The sequence below is a fragment of the Phyllobates terribilis genome, unplaced genomic scaffold, assembly GCF_046119375.1.
Source record: "Phyllobates terribilis strain yellow unplaced genomic scaffold, ASM4611937v1 Scaffold_4__5_contigs__length_816908805, whole genome shotgun sequence".
In the NCBI taxonomy this organism is placed as follows: Eukaryota; Metazoa; Chordata; class Amphibia; order Anura; family Dendrobatidae; genus Phyllobates; species Phyllobates terribilis.
The window spans coordinates 690,249,725-690,262,224 of NW_027362764.1; the positions used below are offsets into that span (position 1 = coordinate 690,249,725).

General features: G+C 54.3%; 5 non-coding genes and 2 pseudogenes across 5 annotated transcripts; all 7 read left to right on the forward strand.

The window, feature by feature from the left end:
* The first annotated feature begins 34 nt into the window (after positions 1-34).
* Positions 35-153, forward strand: LOC141270076 (5S ribosomal RNA). The gene has a single exon (XR_012321569.1). It is a non-coding gene; the product is annotated as a 5S ribosomal RNA (ribosomal RNA).
* Positions 154-1,859: 1,706 nt separating this feature from the next.
* Positions 1,860-1,978, forward strand: LOC141266698 (5S ribosomal RNA). The gene has a single exon (XR_012320726.1). It is a non-coding gene; the product is annotated as a 5S ribosomal RNA (ribosomal RNA).
* A 1,706-nt stretch (positions 1,979-3,684) lies between these two features.
* LOC141266475 (5S ribosomal RNA) lies at positions 3,685-3,803 on the forward strand. Its single transcript, XR_012320513.1, has one exon. It is a non-coding gene; the product is annotated as a 5S ribosomal RNA (ribosomal RNA).
* Positions 3,804-5,509: 1,706 nt separating this feature from the next.
* Positions 5,510-5,628, forward strand: LOC141268584 (5S ribosomal RNA; annotated as a pseudogene).
* A 1,706-nt stretch (positions 5,629-7,334) lies between these two features.
* On the forward strand, positions 7,335-7,453 carry LOC141269876 (5S ribosomal RNA). Its single transcript, XR_012321549.1, has one exon. It is a non-coding gene; the product is annotated as a 5S ribosomal RNA (ribosomal RNA).
* A 1,685-nt stretch (positions 7,454-9,138) lies between these two features.
* Positions 9,139-9,257, forward strand: LOC141268128 (5S ribosomal RNA; annotated as a pseudogene).
* A 1,686-nt stretch (positions 9,258-10,943) lies between these two features.
* Positions 10,944-11,062, forward strand: LOC141267346 (5S ribosomal RNA). Its single transcript, XR_012321295.1, has one exon. It is a non-coding gene; the product is annotated as a 5S ribosomal RNA (ribosomal RNA).
* Positions 11,063-12,500: the final 1,438 nt, after the last annotated feature.

A 12,500-nucleotide genomic window follows, 5' to 3' on the forward strand; every position in this document is an offset into this window, starting at 1 on the left:
AAGTGGAAAAGCAGCAAGTGATAGGCCTGTCTCTGCCTACGGCCACACCACCCTGAACACACCTGATCTCGTCTGACCTCGGAAGCTAAGCAGGGTTGGGCCTGGTTAGTACTTGGATGGGAGACCGCCTGGGAATACCAGATGCTGTAGGCTTTTGCTTTTTCTTACTTCCACCAGCAGGGGTCACTCTCCTCTATGCCTTTTTTCCATTCCTTTTTTCACAAGCGCACACATGCTCCTTTCTTCTTTTCATTTGCTTTCTCTCTTGCGCTATTTAATCCTTGCAAAATACCAGCATCCTTCTCATCACCGTGGGCCTCCAGCATTGTTGCTTATTTACTTTTAATACTAGGCTTCTTTTCACCAGGACCAGCGACTCCCGCATGACTGGAGGCAACCACCGCTGACCTGGAGGCAACCACCGGTAACCTGGAGGCCAGTTTACAGCACAACCCAAGCAAAACACCTTTGCAGGCCACACGACCCCCCCGAAGAGCAGCTCAAATTCACTCGCAACCATCTCACCCTCTTCCTTCATTCACTCCTGGGCGTTTCGCTCCACCCCAAGTTGCGGGTCCAGCTTGCTCTTTCTGTCACATCCCCGCGATGAACGGTTTAGCCTGCAGGAGACCCTGCGCCGAGCCATTTTTAAACACATCTGATGCGGCAGGTGTTTCATTGCTCAACAAACAACACCTATAGGGACGGCACAGCCTATGCATCGGTCCTTCGGAGACCGCCCCAGAACGGCCAGAGTTCTCGTCCCCACGCGAGCCTGAGGAAGGCTGGCCGGGCGATGGGCCAAGCAGCGTCTACTGGCCATACCACCTTGGATACGTCCGATCTCGGAAGCAAAGCAGAGATGGGTTCGGAAATACTTGGTTGGGACACCTCCTGAGAACACCAGGTATTGTAGACAATTTTGATGACGTTTTGCCATCTTGCCCAGCTCGGCTAGCATTGAGTGGCGCCTTGCTGGACACCGACCTTACGTAAAGTAGAGGCTGGAAGTCCCAAGCCTCCCAAGCCCCCCAAGACCTCTAAGATAAGGACGCAACTCCGCCGCCTCTACCAGGCCTCACACCGAGCTCCTTGCCACGGCTAGGAGTGCTTATTGACCCCGCAGCCGGCCGTATGCAAATGATGGCGTTAAAAGCATCTCGCGCTGTGAAGGGGCCAGGCTTTCAGCAGCTGCCCAGGGGATGGTTTTAGAGGGCGACCGCCTAACGAGGGCCAGCAGAAGTAACGTCTTCTTCAAAGAAGAAGCTTGTGTAACTAACCCAATCAGACAGCTGCCCAGGAGCTAACCTCAGTGCTAGGAAGGAGCGTGAGAGAATTGAGGGGGTGGTACCTGCTAAGGCCCTGAAATAATAATAAGACAGGCAGGAGAGTCTGACGCATGGTGGCGGAAAAGCTGCAGGTGCAAATAGGGAATGTGGTCTCGTGCGAGCAACTTGTGCATGCTCGCTGTGTGTGAGTGTGCGCTTCCTAGGTACAGCGCGCTGCAGACAGTCAAAAGGGTTGCTCCCTTTCATTAAAAGTTAATCCCCGGCTGCAGGCTATTAGAAAGCAACTAACCGCGCTCTACTCACCCTACCCAGGTCTACCGGTGAGTCTCGCCGCTGCTCCCGGCCTGTGGCATTGGCCGCGACGCTGACGTTCCGTCGACAGCGCGGCAGCCGATCAGTGAGCTCAGCGGCTCTGAGCGGGGCGTTCTGTCTACAAGACCTTTTTAAGGAGCCAGCAAAAAAGTGAAGAGAAAGGAAAGCACAAAAGCACCTTGTCTTACTAAGCACTGGAAAGGGCAGCCGGCAACCGGACGTCAAAGTGGAAAAGCAGCAAGTGAGAGGCCTGTCTCTGCCTACGGCCACACCACCCTGAACACGCCCAATCTCGTCTGATCTCGGAAGCTAAGCAGGGTCAGGCCTGGTTAGTACTTGGATGGGAGGCCGCCTGGGAATACCAGGTGCTGTAGGCTTTTGCTTTTTCTTACTTCCACCAGCAGGGGTCACTCTCCTCTATGCCTTTTTTCCATTCCTTTTTTCACAAGCGCACACATGCTCCTTTCTTCTTTTCATTTGCTTTCTCTCTTGCGCTATTTAATCCTTGCAAAATACCAGCATCCTTCTCATCACCGTGGGCCTCCAGCATTGTTGCTTATTTACTTTTAATACTAGGCTTCTTTTCACCAGGACCAGCGACTCCCGCATGACTGGAGGCAACCACCGCTGACCTGGAGGCAACCACCGGTAACCTGGAGGCCAGTTTACAGCACAACCCAAGCAAAACACCTTTGCAGGCCACACGACCCCCCCGAAGAGCAGCTCAAATTCACTCGCAACCATCTCACCCTCTTCCTTCATTCACTCCTGGGCGTTTCGCTCCACCCCAAGTTGCGGGTCCAGCTTGCTCTTTCTGTCACATCCCCGCGATGAACGGTTTAGCCTGCAGGAGACCCTGCGCCGAGCCATTTTTAAACACATCTGATGCGGCAGGTGTTTCATTGCTCAACAAACAACACCTATAGGGACGGCACAGCCTATGCATCGGTCCTTCGGAGACCGCCCCAGAACGGCCAGAGTTCTCGTCCCCACGCGAGCCTGAGGAAGGCTGGCCGGGCGATGGGCCAAGCAGCGTCTACTGGCCATACCACCTTGGATACGTCCGATCTCGGAAGCAAAGCAGAGATGGGTTCGGAAATACTTGGTTGGGACACCTAATGAGAACACCAGGTATTGTAGACAATTTTGATGACGTTTTGCCATCTTGCCCAGCTCGGCTAGCATTGAGTGGCGCCTTGCTGGACACCGACCTTACGTAAAGTAGAGGCTGGAAGTCCCAAGCATCCCAAGCCCCCCAAGACCTCTAAGATAAGGACGCAACCCCGCCGCCTCTACCAGGCCTCACACCGAGCTCCTTGCCACGGCTAGGAGTGCTTATTGACCCCGCAGCCGGCCGTATGCAAATGATGGCGTTAAAAGCATCTCGCGCTGTGAAGGGGCCAGGCTTTCAGCAGCTGCCCAGGGGATGGTTTTAGAGGGCGACCGCCTAACGAGGGCCAGCAGAAGTAACGTCTTCTTCTTCAAAGAATCTTGTGTAACTAACCCAATCAGACAGCTGCCCAGGAGCTAACCTCAGTGCTAGGAAGGAGCGGGAGGGAATTGAGGGGGTGGTTCCTGCTAAGGCCCTGAAATAATAATAAGACAGGCAGGAGAGTCTGACGCATGGTGGCGGAAAAGCTGCAGGTGCAAATAGGGAATGTGGTCTCGTGCGAGCAACTTGTGCATGCTCGCTGTGTGTGAGTGTGCGCTTCCTAGGTACGGCGCGCTGCAGACAGTCAAAAGGGTTGCTCCCTTTCATTAAAAGTTAATCCCCGGCTGCAGGCTATTAGAAAGCAACTAACCGCGCTCTACTCACCCTACCCAGGTCTACCGGTGAGTCTCGCCGCTGCTCCCGGCCTGTGGCATTGGCCGCGACGCTGACGTTCCGTCGACAGCGCGGCAGCCGATCAGTGAGCTCAGCGGCTCTGAGCGGGGCGTTCTGTCTACAAGACCTTTTTAAGGAGCCAGCAAAAAAGTGAAGAGAAAGGAAAGCACAAAAGCACCTTGTCTTACTAAGCACTGGAAAGGGCAGCCGGCAACCGGACGTCAAAGTGGAAAAGCAGCAAGTGAGAGGCCTGTCTCTGCCTACGGCCACACCACCCTGAACACGCCTGATCTCGTCTGATCTTGGAAGCTAAGCAGGGTCAGGCCTGGTTAGTACTTGGATGGGAGACCGCCTGGGAATACCAGGTGCTGTAGGCTTTTGCCTTTTCTTACTTCCACCAGCAGGGGTCACTCTCCTCTATGCCTTTTTTCCATTCCTTTTTTCACAAGCGCACACATGCTCCTTTCTTCTTTTCATTTGCTTTCTCTCTTGCGCTATTTAATCCTTGCAAAATAATAGCATCCTTCTCATCACCGTGGGCCTCCAGCATTGTTGCTTATTTACTTTTAATACTAGGCTTCTTTTCACCAGGACCAGCGACTCCCGCATGACTGGAGGCAACCACCGCTGACCTGGAGGCAACCACCGGTAACCTGGAGGCCAGTTTACAGCACAACCCAAGCAAAACACCTTTGCAGGCCACACGACCCCCCCGAAGAGCAGCTCAAATTCACTCGCAACCATCTCACCCTCTTCCTTCATTCACTCCTGGGCGTTTCGCTCCACCCCAAGTTGCGGGTCCAGCTTGCTCTTTCTGTCACATCCCCGCGATGAACGGTTTAGCCTGCAGGAGACCCTGCGCCGAGCCATTTTTAAACACATCTGATGCGGCAGGTGTTTCATTGCTCAACAAACAACACCTATAGGGACGGCACAGCCTATGCATCGGTCCTTCGGAGACCGCCCCAGAACGGCCAGAGTTCTCGTCCCCACGCGAGCCTGAGGAAGGCTGGCCAGGCGATGAGCCAAGCAGCGTCTACTGGCCATACCACCTTGGATACGTCCGATCTCGGAAGCAAAGCAGAGATGGGTTTGGAAATACTTGGTTGGGACACCTCCTGAGAACACCAGGTATTGTAGACAATTTTGATGACGTTTTGCCATCTTGCCCAGCTCGGCTAGCATTGAGTGGCGCCTTGCTGGACACCGACCTTACGTAAAGTAGAGGCTGGAAGTCCCAAGCCTCCCAAGCCCCCCAAGACCTCTAAGATAAGGACGCAACCCCGCCGCCTCTACCAGGCCTCACACCGAGCTCCTTGCCACGGCTAGGAGTGCTTATTGTCCTCGCAGCCGGCCGTATGCAAATGATGGCGTTAAAAGCATCTCGCGCTGTGAAGGGGCCAGGCTTTCAGCAGCTGCCCAGGGGATGGTTTTAGAGGGCGACCGCCTAACGAGGGCCAGCAGAAGTAACGTCTTCTTCTTCAAAGAATCTTGTGTAACTAACCCAATCAGACAGCTGCCCAGGAGCTAACCTCAGTGCTAGGAAGGAGCGGGAGGGAATTGAGGGGGTGGTTCCTGCTAAGGCCCTGAAATAATAATAAGACAGGCAGGAGAGTCTGACGCATGGTGGCGGAAAAGCTGCAGGTGCAAATAGGGAATGTGGTCTCGTGCGAGCAACTTGTGCATGCTCGCTGTGTGTGAGTGTGCGCTTCCTAGGTACGGCGCGCTGCAGACAGTCAAAAGGGTTGCTCCCTTTCATTAAAAGTTAATCCCCGGCTGCAGGCTATTAGAAAGCAACTAACCGCGCTCTACTCACCCTACCCAGGTCTACCGGTGAGTCTCGCCGCTGCTCCCGGCCTGTGGCATTGGCCGCGACGCTGACGTTCCGTCGACAGCGCGGCAGCCGATCAGTGAGCTCAGCGGCTCTGAGCGGGGCGTTCTGTCTACAAGACCTTTTTAAGGAGCCAGCAAAAAAGTGAAGAGAAAGGAAAGCACAAAAGCACCTTGTCTTACTAAGCACTGGAAAGGGCAGCCGGCAACCGGACGTCAAAGTGGAAAAGCAGCAAGTGAGAGGCCTGTCTCTGCCTACGGCCACACCACCCTGAACACGCCCGATCTTGTCTCATCTCGGAAGCCAAGCAGGGTCAGGCCTGGTTAGTACTTGGATGTGAGACCGCCTGGGAATACCAGGTGCTGTAGGCTTTTGCTTTTTCTTACTTCCACCAGCAGGGGTCACTCTCCTCTATGCCTTTTTTCCATTCCTTTTTTCACAAGCGCACACATGCTCCTTTCTTCTTTTCATTTGCTTTCTCTCTTGCGCTATTTAATCCTTGCAAAATACCAGCATCCTTCTCATCACCGTGGGCCTCCAGCATTGTTGCTTATTTACTTTTAATACTAGGCTTCTTTTCACCAGGACCAGCGACTCCCGCATGACTGGAGGCAACCACCGCTGACCTGGAGGCAACCACCGGTAACCTGGAGGCCAGTTTACAGCACAACCCAAGCAAAACACCTTTGCAGGCCACACGACCCCCCCGAAGAGCAGCTCAAATTCACTCGCAACCATCTCACCCTCTTCCTTCATTCACTCCTGGGCGTTTCGCTCCACCCCAAGTTGCGGGTCCAGCTTGCTCTTTCTGTCACATCCCCGCGATGAACGGTTTAGCCTGCAGGAGACCCTGCGCCGAGCCATTTTTAAACACATCTGATGCGGCAGGTGTTTCATTGCTCAACAAACAACACCTATAGGGACGGCACAGCCTATGCATCGGTCCTTCGGAGACCGCCCCAGAACGGCCAGAGTTCTCGTCCCCACGCAAGCCTGAGGAAGGCTGGCCGGTCGATGGGCCAAGCAGCGTCTACTGGCCATACCACCTTGGATACGTCCGATCTCAGAAGCAAAGCAGAGATGGGTTCGGAAATACTTGGTTGGGACACCTCCTGAGAACACCAGGTATTGTAGACAATTTTGATGACGTTTTGCCATCTTCCCCAGCTCGGCTAGCATGGAGTGGCGCCTTGCTGGACACCGACCTTACGTAAAGTAGAGGCTGGAAGTCACAAGCCTCCCAAGCCCCCCAAGACCTCTAAGATAAGGACGCAACCCCGCCGCCTCTACCAGGCCTCACACCGAGCTCCTTGCCACGGCTAGGAGTGCTTATTGACCCCACAGCCGGCCGTATGCAAATGATGGCGTTAAAAGCATCTCGCGCTGTGAAGGGGCCAGGCTTTCAGCAGCTGCCCAGGGGATGGTTTTAGAGGGCGACCGCCTAACGAGGGCCAGCAGAAGTAACGTCTTCTTCTTCAAAGAAGCTTGTGTAACTAACCCAATCAGACAGCTGCCCAGGAGCTAACCTCAGTGCTAGGAAGGAGCGGGAGGGAATTGAGGGGGTGGTTCCTGCTAAGGCCCTGAAATAATAATAAGACAGGCAGGAGAGTCTGACGCATGGTGGCGGAAAAGCTGCAGGTGCAAATAGGGAATGTGGTCTCGTGCGAGCAACTTGTGCATGCTCGCTGTGTGTGAGTGTGCGCTTCCTAGGTACGGCGCGCTGCAGACAGTCAAAAGGGTTGCTCCCTTTCATTAAAAGTTAATCCCTGGCTGCAGGCTATTAGAAAGCAACTAACCGCGCTCTACTCACCCTACCCAGGTCTACCGGTGAGTCTCGCCGCTGCTCCCGGCCTGTGGCATTGGCCGCGACGCTGACGTTCCGTCGACAGCGCGGCAGCCGATCAGTGAGCTCAGTGGCTCTGAGCGGGGCGTTCTGTCTACAAGACCTTTTTAAGGAGCCAGCAAAAAAGTGAAGAGAAAGGAAAGCACAAAAGCACCTTGTCTCACTAAGCACTGGAAAGGGCAGCCGGCAACCGGACGTCAAAGTGGAAAAGCAGCAAGTGAGAGGCCTGTCTCTGCCTACGGCCACACCACCCTGAACACACCCGATCTCGTCTGATCTTGGAATCTAAGCAGGGTTGGGCCTGGTTAGTACTTGGATGGGAGACCGCCTGGGAATACCAGGTGCTGTAGGCTTTTGCTTTTTCTTACTTCCACAAGCAGGGGTCACTCTCCTCTATGCCTTTTTTCCATTCCTTTTTTCACAAGCGCACACATGCTCCTTTCTTCTTTTCATTTGCTTTCTCTCTTGCGCTATTTAATCCTTGCAAAATACCAGCATCCTTCTCATCACCGTGGGCCTCCAGCATTGTTGCTTATTTACTTTTAATACTAGGCTTCTTTTCACCAGGACCAGCGACTCCCGCATGACTGGAGGCAACCACCGGTAACCTGGAGGCCAGTTTACAGCACAACCCAAGCAAAACACCTTTGCAGGCCACACGACCCCCCCGAAGAGCAGCTCAAATTCACTCGCAACCATCTCACCCTCTTCCTTCATTCACTCCTGGGCGTTTCGCTCCACCCCAAGTTGTTGGTCCAGCTTGCTCTTTCTGTCACATCCCCGCGATGAACGGTTTAGCCTGCAGGAGACCCTGCGCCGAGCCATTTTTAAACACATCTGATGCGGCAGGTGTTTCATTGCTCAACAAACAACACCTATAGGGACGGCACAGCCTATGCATCGGTCCTTCGGAGACTGCCCCAGAACGGCCAGAGTTCTCGTCCCCACGCAAGCCTGAGGAAGGCTGGCCGGTCGATGGGCCAAGCAGCGTCTACTGGCCATACCACCTTGGATACGTCCGATCTCGGAAGCAAAGCAGAGATGGGTTCGGAAATACTTGGTTGGGACACCTCCTGAGAACACCAGGTATTGTAGACAATTTTGATGACGTTTTGCCGTCTTGCGCAGCTCGGCTAGCATGGAGCGGCGCCTTGCTGGACACCGACCTTACGTAAAGTAGAGGATGGAAGTCCCAAGCCTCCCAAGCCCCCCAAGACCTCTAAGATAAGGACGCAACCCCGCCGCCTCTACCAGGCCTCACACCGAGCTCCTTGCCACGGCTAGGAGTGCTTATTGACCCCGCAGCCGGCCGTATGCAAATGATGGCGTTAAAAGCATCTCGCGCTGTGAAGGGGCCAGGCTTTCAGCAGCTGCCCAGGGGATGGTTTTAGAGGGCGACCGCCTAACGAGGGCCAGCAGAAGTAACGTCTTCTTCTTCAAAGAAGCTTGTGTAACTAACCCAATCAGACAGCTGCCCAGGAGCTAACCTCAGTGCTAGGAAGGAGCGGGAGGGAATTGAGGGGGTGGTTCCTGCTAAGGCCCTGAAATAATAATAAGACAGGCAGGAGAGTCTGACGCATGGTGGCGGAAAAGCTGCAGGTGCAAATAGGGAATGTGGTCTCGTGCGAGCAACTTGTGCATGCTCGCTGTGTGTGAGTGTGCGCTTCCTAGGTACGGCGCGCTGCAGACAGTCAAAAGGGTTGCTCCCTTTCATTAAAAGTTAATCCCTGGCTGCAGGCTATTAGAAAGCAACTAACCGCGCTCTTCTCACCCTACCCAGGTCTACCGGTGAGTCTCGCCGCTGCTCCCGGCCTGTGGCATTGGCCGCGACGCTGACGTTCCGTCGACAGCGCGGCAGCCGATCAGTGAGCTCAGCGGCTCTGAGCGGGGCGTTCTGTCTACAAGACCTTTTTAAGGAGCCAGCAAAAAAGTGAAGAGAAAGGAAAGCACAAAAGCACCTTGTCTCACTAAGCACTGGAAAGGGCAGCCGGCAGTCGGACGTCAAAGTAGAAAAGCAGCAAGTGAGAGGCCTGTCTCTTCCTACGGCCACACCACCCTGAACACGCCTGATCTCTTCTGATCTTGGAATCTAAGCAGGGTTGGGCCTGGTTAGTAATTGGATGGGAGACTGCCTGGGAATACCAGGTGCTGTAGGCTTTTGCTTTTTCTTACTTCCACAAGCAGGGGTCACTCTCCTCTATGCCTTTTTTCCATTCCTTTTTTCACAAGCGCACACATGCTCCTTTCTTCTTTTCATTTTCTTTCTCTCTTGCGCTATTTAATCCTTGCAAAATACCAGCATCCTTCTCATCACCGTGGGCCTCCAGCATTGTTGCTTATTTACTTTTAATACTAGGCTTCTTTTCACCAGGACCAGCGACTCCCGCATGACTGGAGGCAACCACCGCTGACCTGGAGGCCAGTTTACAGCACAACCCAAGCAAAACACCTTTGCAGGCCACACGACCCCCCCCAAAGAGCAGCTCAAATTCACTCGCAACCATCTCACCCTCTTCCTTCATTCACTCCTGGGCGTTTCGCTCCACCCCAAGTTGCGGGTCCAGCTTGCTCTTTCTGTCACATCCCCGCGATGAACGGTTTAGCCTGCAGGAGACCCTGCGCCGAGCCATTTTTAAACACATCTGATGCGGCAGGTGTTTCATTGCTCAACAAACAACACCTATAGGGACGGCACAGCCTATGCATCGGTCCTTCGGAGACCGCCCCAGAACGGCCAGAGTTCTCCTCCCCACGCGAGCCTGAGGAAGGCTGGCCGGGCGATGGGCCAAGCAGCGTCTACTGGCCATACCACCTTGGATACGTCTGATCTCGGAAGCAAAGCAGAGATGGGTTTGGAAATACTTGGTTGGGACACCTCCTGAGAACACCAGGTATTGTAGACAATTTTGATGACGTTTTGCCATCTTGCCCAGCTCGGCTAGCATGGAGTGGCGCCTTGCTGGACACCGACCTTACGTAAAGTAGAGGCTGGAAGTCCCAAGCCTCCCAAGCCCCCCAAGACCTCTAAGATAAGGACGCAACCCCGCCGCCTCTACCAGGCCTCACACCGAGCTCCTTGCCACGGCTAGGAGTGCTTATTGACCCCGCAGCCGGCCGTATGCAAATGATGGCGTTAAAAGCATCTCGCGCTGTGAAGGGGCCAGGCTTTCAGCAGCTGCCCAGGGGATGGTTTTAGAGGGCGACCGCCTAACGAGGGCCAGCAGAAGTAACGTCTTCTTCTTCAAAGAAGCTTGTGTAACTAACCCAATCAGACAGCTGCCCAGGAGCTAACCTCGGTGCTAGGAAGGAGCGGGAGGGAATTGAGGGGGTGGTTCCTGCTAAGGCCCTGAAATAATAATAAGACAGGCAGGAGAGTCTGACGCATGGTGGCGGAAAAGCTGCAGGTGCAAATAGGGAATGTGGTCTCGTGCGAGCAACTTGTGCATGCTCGCTGTGTGTGAGTGTGCGCTTCCTAGGTACGGCGCGCTGCAGACAGTCAAAAGGGTTGCTCCCTTTCATTAAAAGTTAATCCCCGGCTGCAGGCTATTAGAAAGCAACTAACCGCGCTCTACTCACCCTACCCAGGTCTACCGGTGAGTCTCGCCGCGGCTCCCGGCCTGTGGCATTGGCCGCGACGCTGACGTTCCGTCGACAGAGCGGCAGCCGATCAGTGAGCTCAGCGGCTCTGAGCGGGGCGTTCTGTCTACAAGACCTTTTTAAGGAGCCAGCAAAAAAGTGAAGAGAAAGGAAAGCACAAAAGCACCTTGTCTTACTAAGCACTGGAAAGGGCAGCCGGCAACCGGACGTCAAAGTGGAAAAGCAGCAAGTGAGAGGCCTGTCTCTGCCTACGGCCACACCACCCTGAACACGCCCGATCTCGTCTGATCTTGGAAGCTAAGCAGGGTTGGGCCTGGTTAGTACTTGGATGGGAGACCGCCTGGGAATACCAGGTGCTGTAGGCTTTTGCTTTTTCTTACTTCCACCAGCAGTGGTCACTCTCCTCTATGCCTTTTTTCCATTCCTTTTTTCACAAGCGCACACATGCTCCTTTCTTCTTTTCATTTGCTTTCTCTCTTGCGCTATTTAATCCTTGCAATATACCAGCATCCTTCTCATCACCGTGGGCCTCCAGCATTGTTGCTTATTTACTTTTAATACTAGGCTTCTTTTCACCAGGACCAGCGACTCCCGCATGACTGGAGGCAACCACCGCTGACCTGGAGGCCAGTTTACAGCACAACCCAAGCAAAACACCTTTGCAGGCCACACGACCCCCCCGAAGAGCAGCTCAAATTCACTCGCAACCATCTCACCCTCTTCCTTCATTCACTCCTGGGCGTTTCGCTCCACCCCAAGTTGTTGGTCCAGCTTGCTCTTTCTGTCACATCCCCGCGATGAACGGTTTAGCCTGCAGGAGACCCTGCGCCGAGCCATTTTTAAACACATCTGTTGCGGCAGGTGTTTCATTGCTCAACAAACAACACCTATAGGGACGGCACAGCCTATGCATCGGTCCTTCGGAGACCGCCCCAGAACGGCCAGAGTTCTCGTCCCCACGCAAGCCTGAGGAAGGCTGGCCGGTCGATGGGCCAAGCAGCGTCTACTGGCCATACCACCTTGGATACGTCCGATCTCGGAAGCAAAGCAGAGATGGGTTCGGAAATACTTGGTTGGGACACCTCCTGAGAACACCAGGTATTGTAGACAATTTTGATGACGTTTTGCCATCTTGCGCAGCTCGGCTAGCATGGAGTGGCGCCTTGCTGGACACCGACCTTACGTAAAGTAGAGGCTGGAAGTCCCAAGCCTCCCAAGCCCCCCAAGACCTCTAAGATAAGGACGCAACCCCGCCGCCTCTACCAGGCCTCACACCGAGCTCCTTGCCACGGCTAGGAGTGCTTATTGACCCCGCAGCCGGCCGTATGCAAATGATGGCGTTAAAAGCATCTCGCGCTGTGAAGGGGCCAGGCTTTCAGCAGCTGCCCAGGGGATGGTTTTAGAGGGCGACCGCCTAACGAGGGCCAGCAGAAGTAACGTCTTCTTCTTCAAAGAAGCTTGTGTAACTAACCCAATCAGACAGCTGCCCAGGAGCTAACCTCAGTGCTAGGAAGGAGCGGGAGGGAATTGAGGGGGTGGTTCCTGCTAAGGCCCTGAAATAATAATAAGACAGGCAGGAGAGTCTGACGCATGGTGGCGGAAAAGCTGCAGGTGCAAATAGGGAATGTGGTCTCGTGCGAGCAACTTGTGCATGCTCGCTGTGTGTGAGTGTGCGCTTCCTAGGTACGGCGCGCTGCAGACAGTCAAAAGGGTTGCTCCCTTTCATTAAAAGTTAATCCCCGGCTGCAGGCTATTAGAAAGCAACTAACCGCGCTCTACTCACCCTACCCAGGTCTACCGGTG